This window comes from Carcharhinus amblyrhynchos, chromosome 27 (assembly GCF_965287045.1).
Source record: "Carcharhinus amblyrhynchos chromosome 27, sCarAmb.v2.hapA, whole genome shotgun sequence".
Lineage (NCBI taxonomy): Eukaryota > Metazoa > Chordata > Chondrichthyes > Carcharhiniformes > Carcharhinidae > Carcharhinus > Carcharhinus amblyrhynchos.
Genome location: NC_137350.1, coordinates 7,775,984 through 7,787,813, shown reverse-complemented (window position 1 = coordinate 7,787,813; position 11,830 = coordinate 7,775,984).

The window sequence follows — 11,830 nt, the reverse complement described above, 5'->3', positions numbered from 1 at the left end:
TTGCGTGATGGATTGGGCTATATTCATGACCTTTTGTAGTTCCTTACGGTCTTGGGCAGAGCAGGAGCCCATACCAAGCCGTGATACAATCAGAAAGGATGGATCTTGAGCAGAAGCGTGTAGAGCTCAGGAACTGTAGATTGGTTTCATTAGCTGATTTGGCAGTCATTGACGTTTCGTTTTCATAAACAAACGATATACGATTACAAAATGGTTTTGCTGCGGCATTGCTTGGAATATTATGAGCAATTTTGGGCCCTGTATCTAAGGAAGGATGTGCTGGCCTTGGAGAAAGTCCAGAGGAGGTTCATGAGAATGATCCCAGGAATGAAAAGCTTGACATGTGAGGAGTGGTAGAGGAATCTGTGTCTGTACTCGATGGAGTTTAGAAGAATGAGGGGGGATCTTATTGAAACTTACAGGACACTGAAAGACCCGGATAGAGCGGGTGTGGGGAAGATGTTTCCATTAGTAGGAGAGACTGGGATCTGAGGGCACAGACTCAGGGTGAAGGGACGACCCTTTGGAACTGAGATAAAACAGAATGTTTTCAACTAGGGGATGGTGAATCTATGGAATTAATTGACACAGAAGGCTGTGGGAGCCAAGCGATTTAAGATAAAGATAGATAAGGGGATCAAAGTTTATGAGGAAAAGGTGGGAGAATGGGATTGAGAAACATATGAGCCATTGTTGAATGGTGGAGCAGAGTTGATGGGCCAAATGGTCTTATACAACTCTTATAGTCTTATGGTCAGAGTAACACTTGATGACAGGAGTTAGGATAAGTGTTCCAGGGAGACTGAAAAGACCTATTCAGAGAATCACAGAATTGTTACAGTGCTGGAGATGGTCATTCAGCCCATCGTGACTGCACTAGCTTTCCAAACAAGCATCATGTCTTAATGCCATTCTTCTGCCTTTGCCCTGCATCCCTGCACATTGTTTCTATTCAAATAATCATCTAATACTCTCTAGACCCTACCTCCACTTCCTAGGCAATGCATTCCAGACCTGAACCATCTCTACGGTTCCAATGTCAGCAGTATCCTCGTAAACAAAAGTCCCTCTTAGAATCAGCAGAAAACAGATCTACTCACGTGGGTGCTACATTTCGAGCCTTTTATTGCAGTGTCCATGTTTCAAAACATTACAAATAGATGGCTTGTAAAGTGTTAAAAATCAGACAAGATGTTTTCTCTGAGGCTTCTCCTATGTTACAATCCATGGCCAGACCCCAGGAATTTGGTGGAAATCTGGTTTGGGACCATTGACATTTTGTTTGAAGTAGATAAAGGTTGAGATTTCTTTACATACAGGCAAATGGGGTTAGATTAGATGGGCATTTTGGTCGCTATGGACCAGTTTGGGCTGAAGGGCCAGTTTCTGTGCCATAGGTTCTATGATTCTATGTTTAACACACGTGTCTTTTGAAATAAAGCCACAAAATTCCATGGATTTTGAATGCACAAAAACAAACTTAACTTTACAAGCTCTCAAAGATAAATTAATTTCCAATGCATAACTTATATTTCGGGTAAGCGTGAGGTACATGTTAGTTAACAGACAAATCGTGGTCAGACACATGCAATCAAAACAGAGTCCATAGATTTTTCAAAGAACCAATCCAGAGGTCAGTAAATATCAAGTCAAACAATCGTGCTAAAACTCTCCTCATGACGGATTCCCAGCTTTAGTTTTGAAGATCCCTCCAAGATGGCTTTAACATTGGCCTACCTCACAGTGTTTCAATCAAGATTCCTTGTTCTTTCTTCTCCGAGTGACTCAACATTCATCTACAAGCACACTCTCAGGTCTATGGCCATGCCAAGCAGAACATCTTTGTTCCAAAAGTACCTTTGCCCCAATGGCCTTCTTTACTCGAAGTCTGTCCCCATGCAGCTCTTTCTTTTAACTTAACTGGGATCTGATCCAATCCCTATCTCTGTGACACTGGCAGCTTGGATCTTGGATCTTCAGGGCTTCTCCTGTTTGATCACTGTGGCTCCCCCAAGCCCTCTTCAATTAGCAGGGTTCCTCCTGAGCCCTCTTCTCAGCTCCTCAGAGCTTTACAGCAGCACTTTGACTGCATGCAGCTTCATCCCCCTGCTCCTGACACTCCCAAAATGGACTGCCTCAACAGGGGCTGTGCATCAACACTTGAGGTGATCTGGGGACGTGTCAAGAGACTCCCAGAGGATCCCGCTCTTGTTACTCGGCAGGAACCAATGTAACAAGCATTGGAACATCATGTAGCATAAATACTACAATTGCCACAGACTGATAATTTAACACCCAGCGACACAATTAATTGAATTCATAACAAGTAAAATAATAAATCTCAGCCCTCAAAGTGCAGGAATTTCTGGGTGGAAAAATACCAGAGCCAGTCTAGATCATTTTGCTAGTCATTTGATTTGATATGAATGCCGTTGTTGACTAACCACAGCATCAGTTGCTATCACTAAAGCTACACAGACCCAGCAATGATGTGAGGAACCTCCCCAATTAGTGATTAGTATCTTTGACAACGAAAGGCCCAAAAGTACCTGTAATTCCCAAGAGGCTTACCACATGTCACGTCTACGCTGCCCACGTACTCTGCCTGAGAATATTACCTTCTGAAAGATATGCATCTCATATCTGTGAACTGCCTCCACCATCCCCCTAGGGATTGTGTTCCATAGATTGACCCTGAAATAGGCCGGAATTCTCTGGTCTCACAGTCAATTCTCCGTTCACAGCAGCGGGGCTGCAGAATCCGCGTTGCGGGTGAGGTGGGAGAATCTGGCTCATGCGCCCAAACTCTACCACCTCGCTTGCCATGGAATCGGAGCGGGCGAGGGTGCAGCAATGGATATCTCTGTTGGCCTCGGGAGGAATTTCTGGTTTTGCCTGAGCAAGGCTGTAAAATCCCGCCCATACTCTTTCCCCAGTTAGTTTTAAATAGAACCCTTTTAATGTTCAGGCCAGGTCCTGCAGACCTGGATGTGGAACTAAAACTTGTTTTCATCTACTTACATAAGAAATAGGAGCAGCAGTAGGCCATCTAACCCTTCGAGCCTGCCACGCCATTCAATAAGATCATGGCTGATCTGAAGTGGATCAGTTCCACTTACCCGCTTTCTCCCTGTAACCCTTAATTCCCTTGTCTATCAGAAATCTATCTATCCGTGACTTAAATATATTTAGCGAGGTAGCCACCACCACTTCAACGGGCAGAGAATTCCAGAGATTCACCACCCTTTGAGTGAAGAAGTTCCTCCTCAACTCCGTTCTAAACTGCCTCCCCCTTATTTTGAGGCTGTGCCCTCTAGTTCTGGTTTCCTTTCTAAGCGGAAAGAATCTCTCTACCTCTACCCTATCCATCCCCTTCATTATCTTGTAAGACTCTAGAAGATCCCCCCTCAGCCTTCTAAACTCCAACGAGTATAAGCCCAATCTATTCAATCTCTCCTCATAAGCTAACCCCCTCGTCTCTGGTATCTTAGCTTGGTGAATCTTCTCTGCACTCCCTCCAAGGCCAATATATCCTCTCTCAAATAAGGGGTCCAAAACTGCACACATTCTTCGTTGAATCCCTTTACAATCTTGAAGACGCTTAATCCTTTTGCAGGTTTTCATGTACTTAGTGATGCGGTTAATGATAATCAGACCTAAATTTAGATCCCACATCTCACTGCCCTTTCTGTATAATCATTTAACTTCCCAGGCCATAGGCAGAATTTTCCCATTGGAATGAGAATCGGAGTGGGCGGGGGCGGACCATGACCATGCCCTTGGGTGGGAATTTCAGGTCTTGGGGCGAGTGCGAGTGGGGAAAATCCCGCTGCTTATTATTTTTAATCAGGGTTTGAGATTTTCACCACCTCTGAGAATTCAAAGTGGGCCAGTTGATGATGGAGAAACATTGCAGGAAGAATATTCTAGACCGCTCACTGATTACATGCTCGCTAGAGTCCAAGCTTGACAAGGCTAGATAGGATGAAGTGGATAGCTTACCAGCTCAGGAGCAAGAAAAATTAGTTTCTGAAATTCAGGGATGTTAAAGGTCGTGTGGGAGGTTCGGTTCTGCAAAGGGAAAACTGATCTGTGCATAGAATCAACTTTCATGCGCAAAAGATAAGTTTGCCAATGAAAATAAGAACAGCTGAGGAGCCTGGAGTGTCAGTCAGCAAGGAGGAGGGCACTTGAATAAGGTCTTGAAGTGTCTAAATGATAAACTCACAGAAGCAGATTCCACACAGGCAGATCTTCAATTAAAATCTGATGAACTGGACGTGTCAGAAGCCTCAATTCAGTCTTGTGAAAAACACTTAGAAAGGGAAAAGGAATTACTGGCTTTTGTTTAGAATGTAACTTCGTAATATGATGTGTGTAATTGTGGAACAGATGAAAAGCTTATCTGTACAGTGTGTAGTAAGTTGTTTGTTAGAGGTTTATAATGTTAAGCAGTTCTTGTGAAGAGATTCATAGAAAATCATAGAAACCCTACAGCACAGAAAGAGGCTGTTCAGCCCATTGAGTCTGCATCGACCACAATCCCACCCAGGCCCTACCCTCATATCCCAACATATTTACCCACTAATCCCTCTAACCTATGCATCTCAGGATACTCAGGTCAATTTAGCATGGCCAATCAAGCTAACCTGCACATCTTTGGACTATGGGAGGAAACTGGAGCACCCGGAGGAAACCCACGCAGACACAAGGAGAATGTGCAAACACCACACAGACAGTGACCCGAGCCGGGAATCAAACCCAGGTCCCTAGAGCTGTGAAGCAGCAGTGCTAACCACTGTGCTACCGGGCCGCCCAAAAGCTATTTCACTGTAGTACAGTGTAATAACTCCATAGAGGCGAAAGTCACCAAGTTACTTTATTTACACCATACATCTAGTTGCTCCCTGCTGAATGCAGGCTGGGAGTCTGACACACCAGCTTTAAATAGGGAGCATAAGGCTCCGTGATTTAACCATCAATTAGGACTCATCAGATATCTCTTTTAAGGAAAGAAACAACTGGAGTGTTTTTTTTCATTGATGGGATATGGGCATTGCTCGCTGGGCCAGCGTTTATCGCCCATCCCTAGTTGCCCTTGAAACTGAATGACTTGCTCAGCCATTTCAGAGGACAGTTGAGAGTCAACCACATTGCTGTGACTCTGGAGTCACATGTAGGCCAGACCGGGTAAAGACGGCAGATTTCCTTCCCTAAAGGACATTAATGAGCCAGATGGGTTTTAGGACTCATCAGGTAGTTCATACCCTAGAAAGCCAACCTTATTAGCCTGGCTGAAGTCATCAGATATAGTTTTCTTCCTTGGCACAATGGAAGATAGTTGTGGTGGTTGAAGGTTTATCGTCTCTGAACCAGGACATCACTGCAGGAATTCCTCAAGTAGGTTTCTAGGCCCAACCATCTTCAGCTGTTACATCGATGCATCATAAGGTCAGAAATGGGGATGTTTACTGATGATTGCACAGTGTTCAGTATCACTCATGGCTTCTCGGATAGTCCTGTGTCCATATACAGCAAGACACAGGCAACACTCAGGCTTGGACAGGTAAGTGACAATTAAGATTTGAGCTACACAAGTGCCAGACAATGACAATCACCAAAAAGAAAGAATTTTGACATTCAAAAACATTGCCATGACTGAGTTCCACTTGTGGAGGTCAGTATTGACCAGAAACTGAACTGGACGAGCCCACTAAATATTGTGGCTACAAGGGTAGCTCCGAGATTGGGAATCCCATGGAGAGTAACTCACCGCCTGACTCCCAAAGACTATCCGCCACCTGCAAGACACAAGTCAGAAGTGTGATGGAATACTCCCCACTTGCCTGGATGAGTGCAGTTCCAACACTCAAGAAGTCCAACACCATCCAGGACAAAGCAGACTGCTTGATTGGCACTGCAATCACAAACTTAAACATTCGCTCCCTCCACCACCACTGCACAGTGGTAGCAGTGTGTGCCATCTCTGCACCAAACCTCCTTCGATGGCACAGCTCCCATTATGGCCCCCTGCAAGGTTTAAAAGCCATAATGGATTTGCTCCTGTGACGAATGGGCCCACTAAATTTGCGTGTCATGTTTCATTCTCTCTCAGGCTCCAAAAAAATCTCACCACCCCCACCCACTCCCCTCTTGCCCCCTCCTAACCCCACCATGCTGCAATGTGTGTATAGGGGCAGATAGAATTGGAACAGGTAAAAAAGATCAGTGTGTGATCACTTTCTTTATAAGCTATCAACATGGAGTAACTTCCAAAAGTGTTTTTCATTTTTGAAAAGGGGGAAGTTTGCATAAATACATTTGTGCATCCTAACTTGCCAAACCTCTGATGACCTCTGATATCAGCACAATGTAAAGAAAAGTTTGAGGGCAGTAGTCATTTAACACAGCACGTGGAACAGAGTACGGATTAGCTTTAAGAAGCTTCAGAGGACACTTGGGAGTAAACCACGTTGCTGTGGCTCTGGAATCACATGTAGGCCAGACTGGATAGGGATGGCAGATTTCCTTCCATAAAGGGCATGTGTGAACTAGATGGATTTTTCTGACAATGGTTTCATTCCAGTCGATCCTTAATTGCAAGTTTTTTTAAAATTGAATTCGAGTTCCACTACCTGCCGTGGTGGGATTCGAACCCAGGTCCCCAGAACATTAGCAGAGTTTCTAGATTCACAGTCCCGTGATTCCACCACTAGGCCCTGTAAATAGGCCTAACTACTCCACAGAATATTCAGTGTTGAGATTCACTGAACGTTCATGGAACTGAACATACGCAGAGTCCATGTGACACATGAGATATGGGAAGACACTCCACACCGAGATTTGGGGGGACACTCCAAACCGAGATACGTGAGGGAGGGGAGAGCACTCCAAATCAAGATATGGGGGCACTCATGCTTAAAACTTCCATCACATTTCTGATGACTGGTCTTCTGAGCTGAAATAAGAACATAAGAGCATAAGAAATAAAAGCAGGAGTAGGCCATCTAGCCCTTCGAGCCTGCCCTGCCATTCAATAAGATCATGGCTGATCTGAAGTGGATCAGTTCCGCTTTCCCGCTTTCTTCCCATAACCCTTAATTCCCCTGTCTATCAGAAATCTATCCACCTGTGACTTTCATATATTCAGCAACGTAGCCTCCACCACTTCAACGGGCAGAGAATTCCAGAGATTCACTACCCTTTGAGTGAAGAAGTTCATCCTCAACTCTGATCTAAACTGCACCCCCCCGGTAATCTTGAGGCTGTGCCCTCTAGTCCTGCTATCCTTTCTGAGCGGGAAGAATCTATCTACCTCTACCCTATCTATCCCCTTCATTATCTTCTACGTCTCTATAAGATCCTCGCTCAGCCTTCTAAACTCCAACGAGTACAGACCCGGTCTATTTAGAAACACTAACTCTGTTTCTCCCTCCACAGCTGCTGCCTGACTGATGGGTATTTTACTTTTTTTGGAATGTTGGTCAAAAATGCTGATTTCTGAGAATGTGTATACTTCTGCTATAACAGTGGTGTTTCACTTTGTAGTGGCACAAAGTATTCAATAGCGAATCAGCAACGTGAATTCTACCCTGTCCTACTCTCACTGTTGTCATCATGTTGTCATTCTTCTGGCACAGGTGGCACGGTGGTTAGCAATGCTGCCTCACAATGCCAGGGACCTGGTTCAATTCCAGCCTTGGGTCACTGTTTGTGCGGAGCTTGCATGTTCTCCCCTGTTTTGCGTGGGTTTCCTCCGGGTGCTCTGGTTTCCTTCCACAATCCAAAGATGTGCAGGTTATGCTGATTGGCATGCTAAATTGTCCCTCAGTGTCAGGGGATTGGCAGGGTAAATGCGTAGAGTCACAGGGATAGGGCCTGGATGGGAATTGGTGTTGGTGCAGGCTCGATGGGTCGAATGGCCTCCTTCAGCACTGTAGGGATTTGATTCTATGACTCATTTTGTCTTCGCCACCAGGCTAGATTATTCCCTCATTAAATTCTTCAATTTTCTATTCTGCAGGAATAGCCACATCCCACGAATAAATTAAAAGAAAATGGATTCTATCTACTTTGGTTGCAGTAGGACTGGAGCCAGTACTAATAGTTCCCTTGCTGGGCTTATTCCAAATGTCCAGTGATTGCTTTACTCCTTTTAATGAATTGCACTCACATCTCAAGTGACAAACACCAGCCAATTAAAGTAAAGATCAATAAGCATCTTTGTTAGGAGCGATTGCCTTTCCAGTCGAGTGAGCCAGCGAGTTTGGCTGGTTGTAAGCAATTTAAAGTTCTCTCGCAGCCTGTAAACATGCTGTGAGTTTCCCTCTCTCCAGTTATAAGGCAGCGAATGGGGATCAAATCTTGCATCAGTTTAATGATTGCTGCAACATTGTACGATACAAATTGAAGCAATTTATATTCACAAAGTCCATTTTCAAATTGCTCCTTCCAACTGGCCGACTTGTGTATCTGGTCCAATCAAAAGTGAACTGAGAATTTGCTAGAGGAGGGGGAATTGGGGACTGAGCAAGGAGACAGGCAGGGAAATGGCTGAGAACGGGGTAGTGAGTGAGAATAGTGAGCCCGGTAATCTGGCTTTTTTCCATGGTATTTGGAGGATGGTTGTAAAGACACACCTTTATCAAGGTGGGAGCAGTCAGCAGCTTTTATAGAACATTGTTAACATTATTTATTTATTAGTGTTACAAGTAGGTTTACATTAATGAAGTTACTGTGAAAATCCCCCAGTCATCACACTCTGGCCCCTGTTCGGGTTACACTAAGGGAGAGTTTAGCATGGCTAATGCACCTAACCAGCACGTCTTTTGGACTGTGGGGGGAAACTGGAGAACCCAGAGGAAACCCATGCAGGCACGGGGAGAACATGCAAACTCCGCACAGACAGTGATCCAAGCCAGGGATTGAACCCGGGCCCCTGGCGCTGTGAGGCAGCAGTGCTAACCACTGTGTCACCCATACTTGTTTAATTAAACTCCATCTGTGCCAGCCCAGCAAACTATTTCAAATTGATTCGCTAATTGGTATGATTGCTAAGCGAACATCTTCAGTTTGTAACTAGTCTGTAGCTAACACCAGCTGAGCTAAAGTTCCACTTTTACGACAATTGCACAGGGCATTGCTGAGGCCACACGGGAGTATTGTGTGCCTCCTATTCATCGACATGAGGGGTCTTTGTGGCTTCTTGCAGATGTTGCCCACTTTTTACTATGACCTTCTGAAAGTCTGGGACAGGGTCGCCTTGCACCCCAGCTCTCCCCTGTCTGGAGTAGCTGCTGCTTAGGCATCCCCTCCTCCACCAGTACCATTTCCAGTGGCTGGCGGAGGGGAAGGTTGTGGCTGTTGGGGTGACCAGGGTCAGGGACATGCTGGGTGGTGGAGGAGTGGGCTGGATGATACTCCATGAGCCAGCTGAGCGCCCACCAGTTGATATTCAATTCGTGGCTGAGGCCATTCCTGATCTTAGAACAGTCATGCTCAGACCCAACGTCACACGTGGTCTCGAGCAGGCTCAACTGAGCAGTGGGATCCCATCTGTGTGTGCCCCTGCTTGGACAGAATTTCACATTGGCCCTAAGCCTAGACCCTCCTTCTCGAGTCAGGTGCCCCACAGTTTGAGCCACGTTGTGGAAATGCCCTCTATGCCCTTTGCCACTGCACGGAGGGGTTTCCTGTACAGACTGCTGCTGCTCACCTCCCCCTAATGTGTTCTTGGCCATTGCTTAGAACAATGGGTGCGCCATGTTGCTGTGTGGCGGAGGAGGTCCCCAATGGAGCTCCCGCTATAGAGGGATCCTCCTCCAGTACGTAGGGGATCTGGGGTGGAGACTAGCACATGCAGCAGTGACATCCAACTGTAAATTGTACCGGGGTTCATGGACTCCCAAGAAAGCGGCCCTGTTTGCGATCTTGCAGAGTCCATGGACCATGTCTATGTTTTGTGTTTTAGGCTGCACTCTCTTTCTCGTTACTGAAAAATCTCTTATTGATTTTTTGTTTGCACTTTGGTCCCACACTTCTGATCTACGGACACCCAGTGCGGAGGGGGGTGCAGGGAAGGCAGGCCACCTCCTCGTGAGCCTGCTCCTGGGCCTAACTAGACTCACCACAAATAGCTCTAGGCAGCGGGCGATCACGGGGTCATCCAAACTGACTGCTCCTCTATGCGGCTACATTCGCAGCCAGGTGCTTCTGGAGAGGAAACATAAGGAGTCCACAGGCACCATTGAGGCTTTTCCTGCCCATTAGGCCCCACAGGGGCTGGGATGTATTATTGACCCTCTTAATCATATTTTAATTTGATGGTTTAAGTCCCCTTTAAAGCTTTGGTCTTGTTTCGGGCAGTTCCCCCGTGCCCCCCACCCCACCGCCCTCCCTGTTTTTTGAGGGGGCTGCCCCTCTTACTTTGTCCCTCAGTTTATTTGCTTTAGTTTAATTGGTTTGCCAAAAAGATTTGGAGTATTGTGTGCAGTTTTGGTGTCCTTATCTGAGGAAGGATGTCCTTGCCATAGGGAGAGTGCAGCAAAGGTTTATCAGGTTGATTCCTGGGATGGCAGCTCTGTCATATGAGGAGAGGCTAAGTCGGTCAGGATTATATTCACTGGAGTTTAGATGAGTGAGAGGGGATCTCATAGAAACTTATAAAATTCTAACGGGGTTAGACGGGGTAGATTTAAAAAAGAATGTTCCCAATAGTGGAAGCATACAGAATTAGGGGTCATTGTTTGTGGATAAGAAGTAAACCTTTTAGAACTGAGGTGAGGAGAAGTTTCTTCACCCAGAGGGTGGTGAATGTGTTGAATTCACTACCACAGAATGTAGTTGAGGCCAAAATGTTGTGTGATTTCAAGAAGAAATTCAATATAGCTCCAGGGATCAAGGGGTTTGGAGGGGAGCAGGGATCAGGATGTTGAATTTGGTGTTTTGCCCTGATCAAAATGAATGGTGGTGGAGCAGGCTCGAAGGGCCAAATGGCCTCAGGCTGCTTCTAGTTTCTATGTTTCTGTTAATACCTACACTGTATAACTGTTCGCAGATAATGTCTGTTGTTTCCCTTAACCCCCTTTTCTGCTTAGATACTTCAGTGAAGAGACCACAGTCAGTTTTCTCTCATTAATTCAGTTTCTCCCTTTTCCGTGATGAAGGATGTGAAATCTTCCAGAGTTCCAACTCTCTGAGTCCACTTCATCTCCTGTTCAGTTCACATCACCATCTCCCACTCTCGCAAGCTGCAGTAGTTGCCTTGAGCAACAAAGATTTCAATTCTGACAGGTCCCTTTCATTCCTGGGTTTTGCTCCATTCTCAGAGTTGGTAATGAGGATATCGTACAAATTCCTTCGGGATATGATATGAAACTCTCTAAACTGCCGAGGAAATGAATAATGGAAGTCGCAGGGAGGCTATTTTGGACTAAAAGAAAACAAATTAATGTGTTGGCGACTGAAATAAAAACCAAAATACAAGATTTCCTGAAATAGGCAGCAGGTCTGGCAGCATCTGTGGGTGGTAGTCATGATGTGGAGAAGCCGGTGTTGAACTGGGTTAAACACAGTAAGAAGTCTCACAACACCAGGTTAAAGTCCAACCAGTTTATTTGATAGTAAACCCAAAGACCCTCACTCTGAACTCATCATGATTTTAACATTAAAGTGATAAATATGAGTCCCTTAGCAGACTGGCAACATTTCTAGCCAGAAGTCTGTGATATTTCTGTCTTGCTGGTCTATAGATACCGATTAAACTAAAATCTGCACCTCTGTGAGTCTCTACCTGGACCCACTGTTGCTAGGCAATAGCACCGTTTTTTCC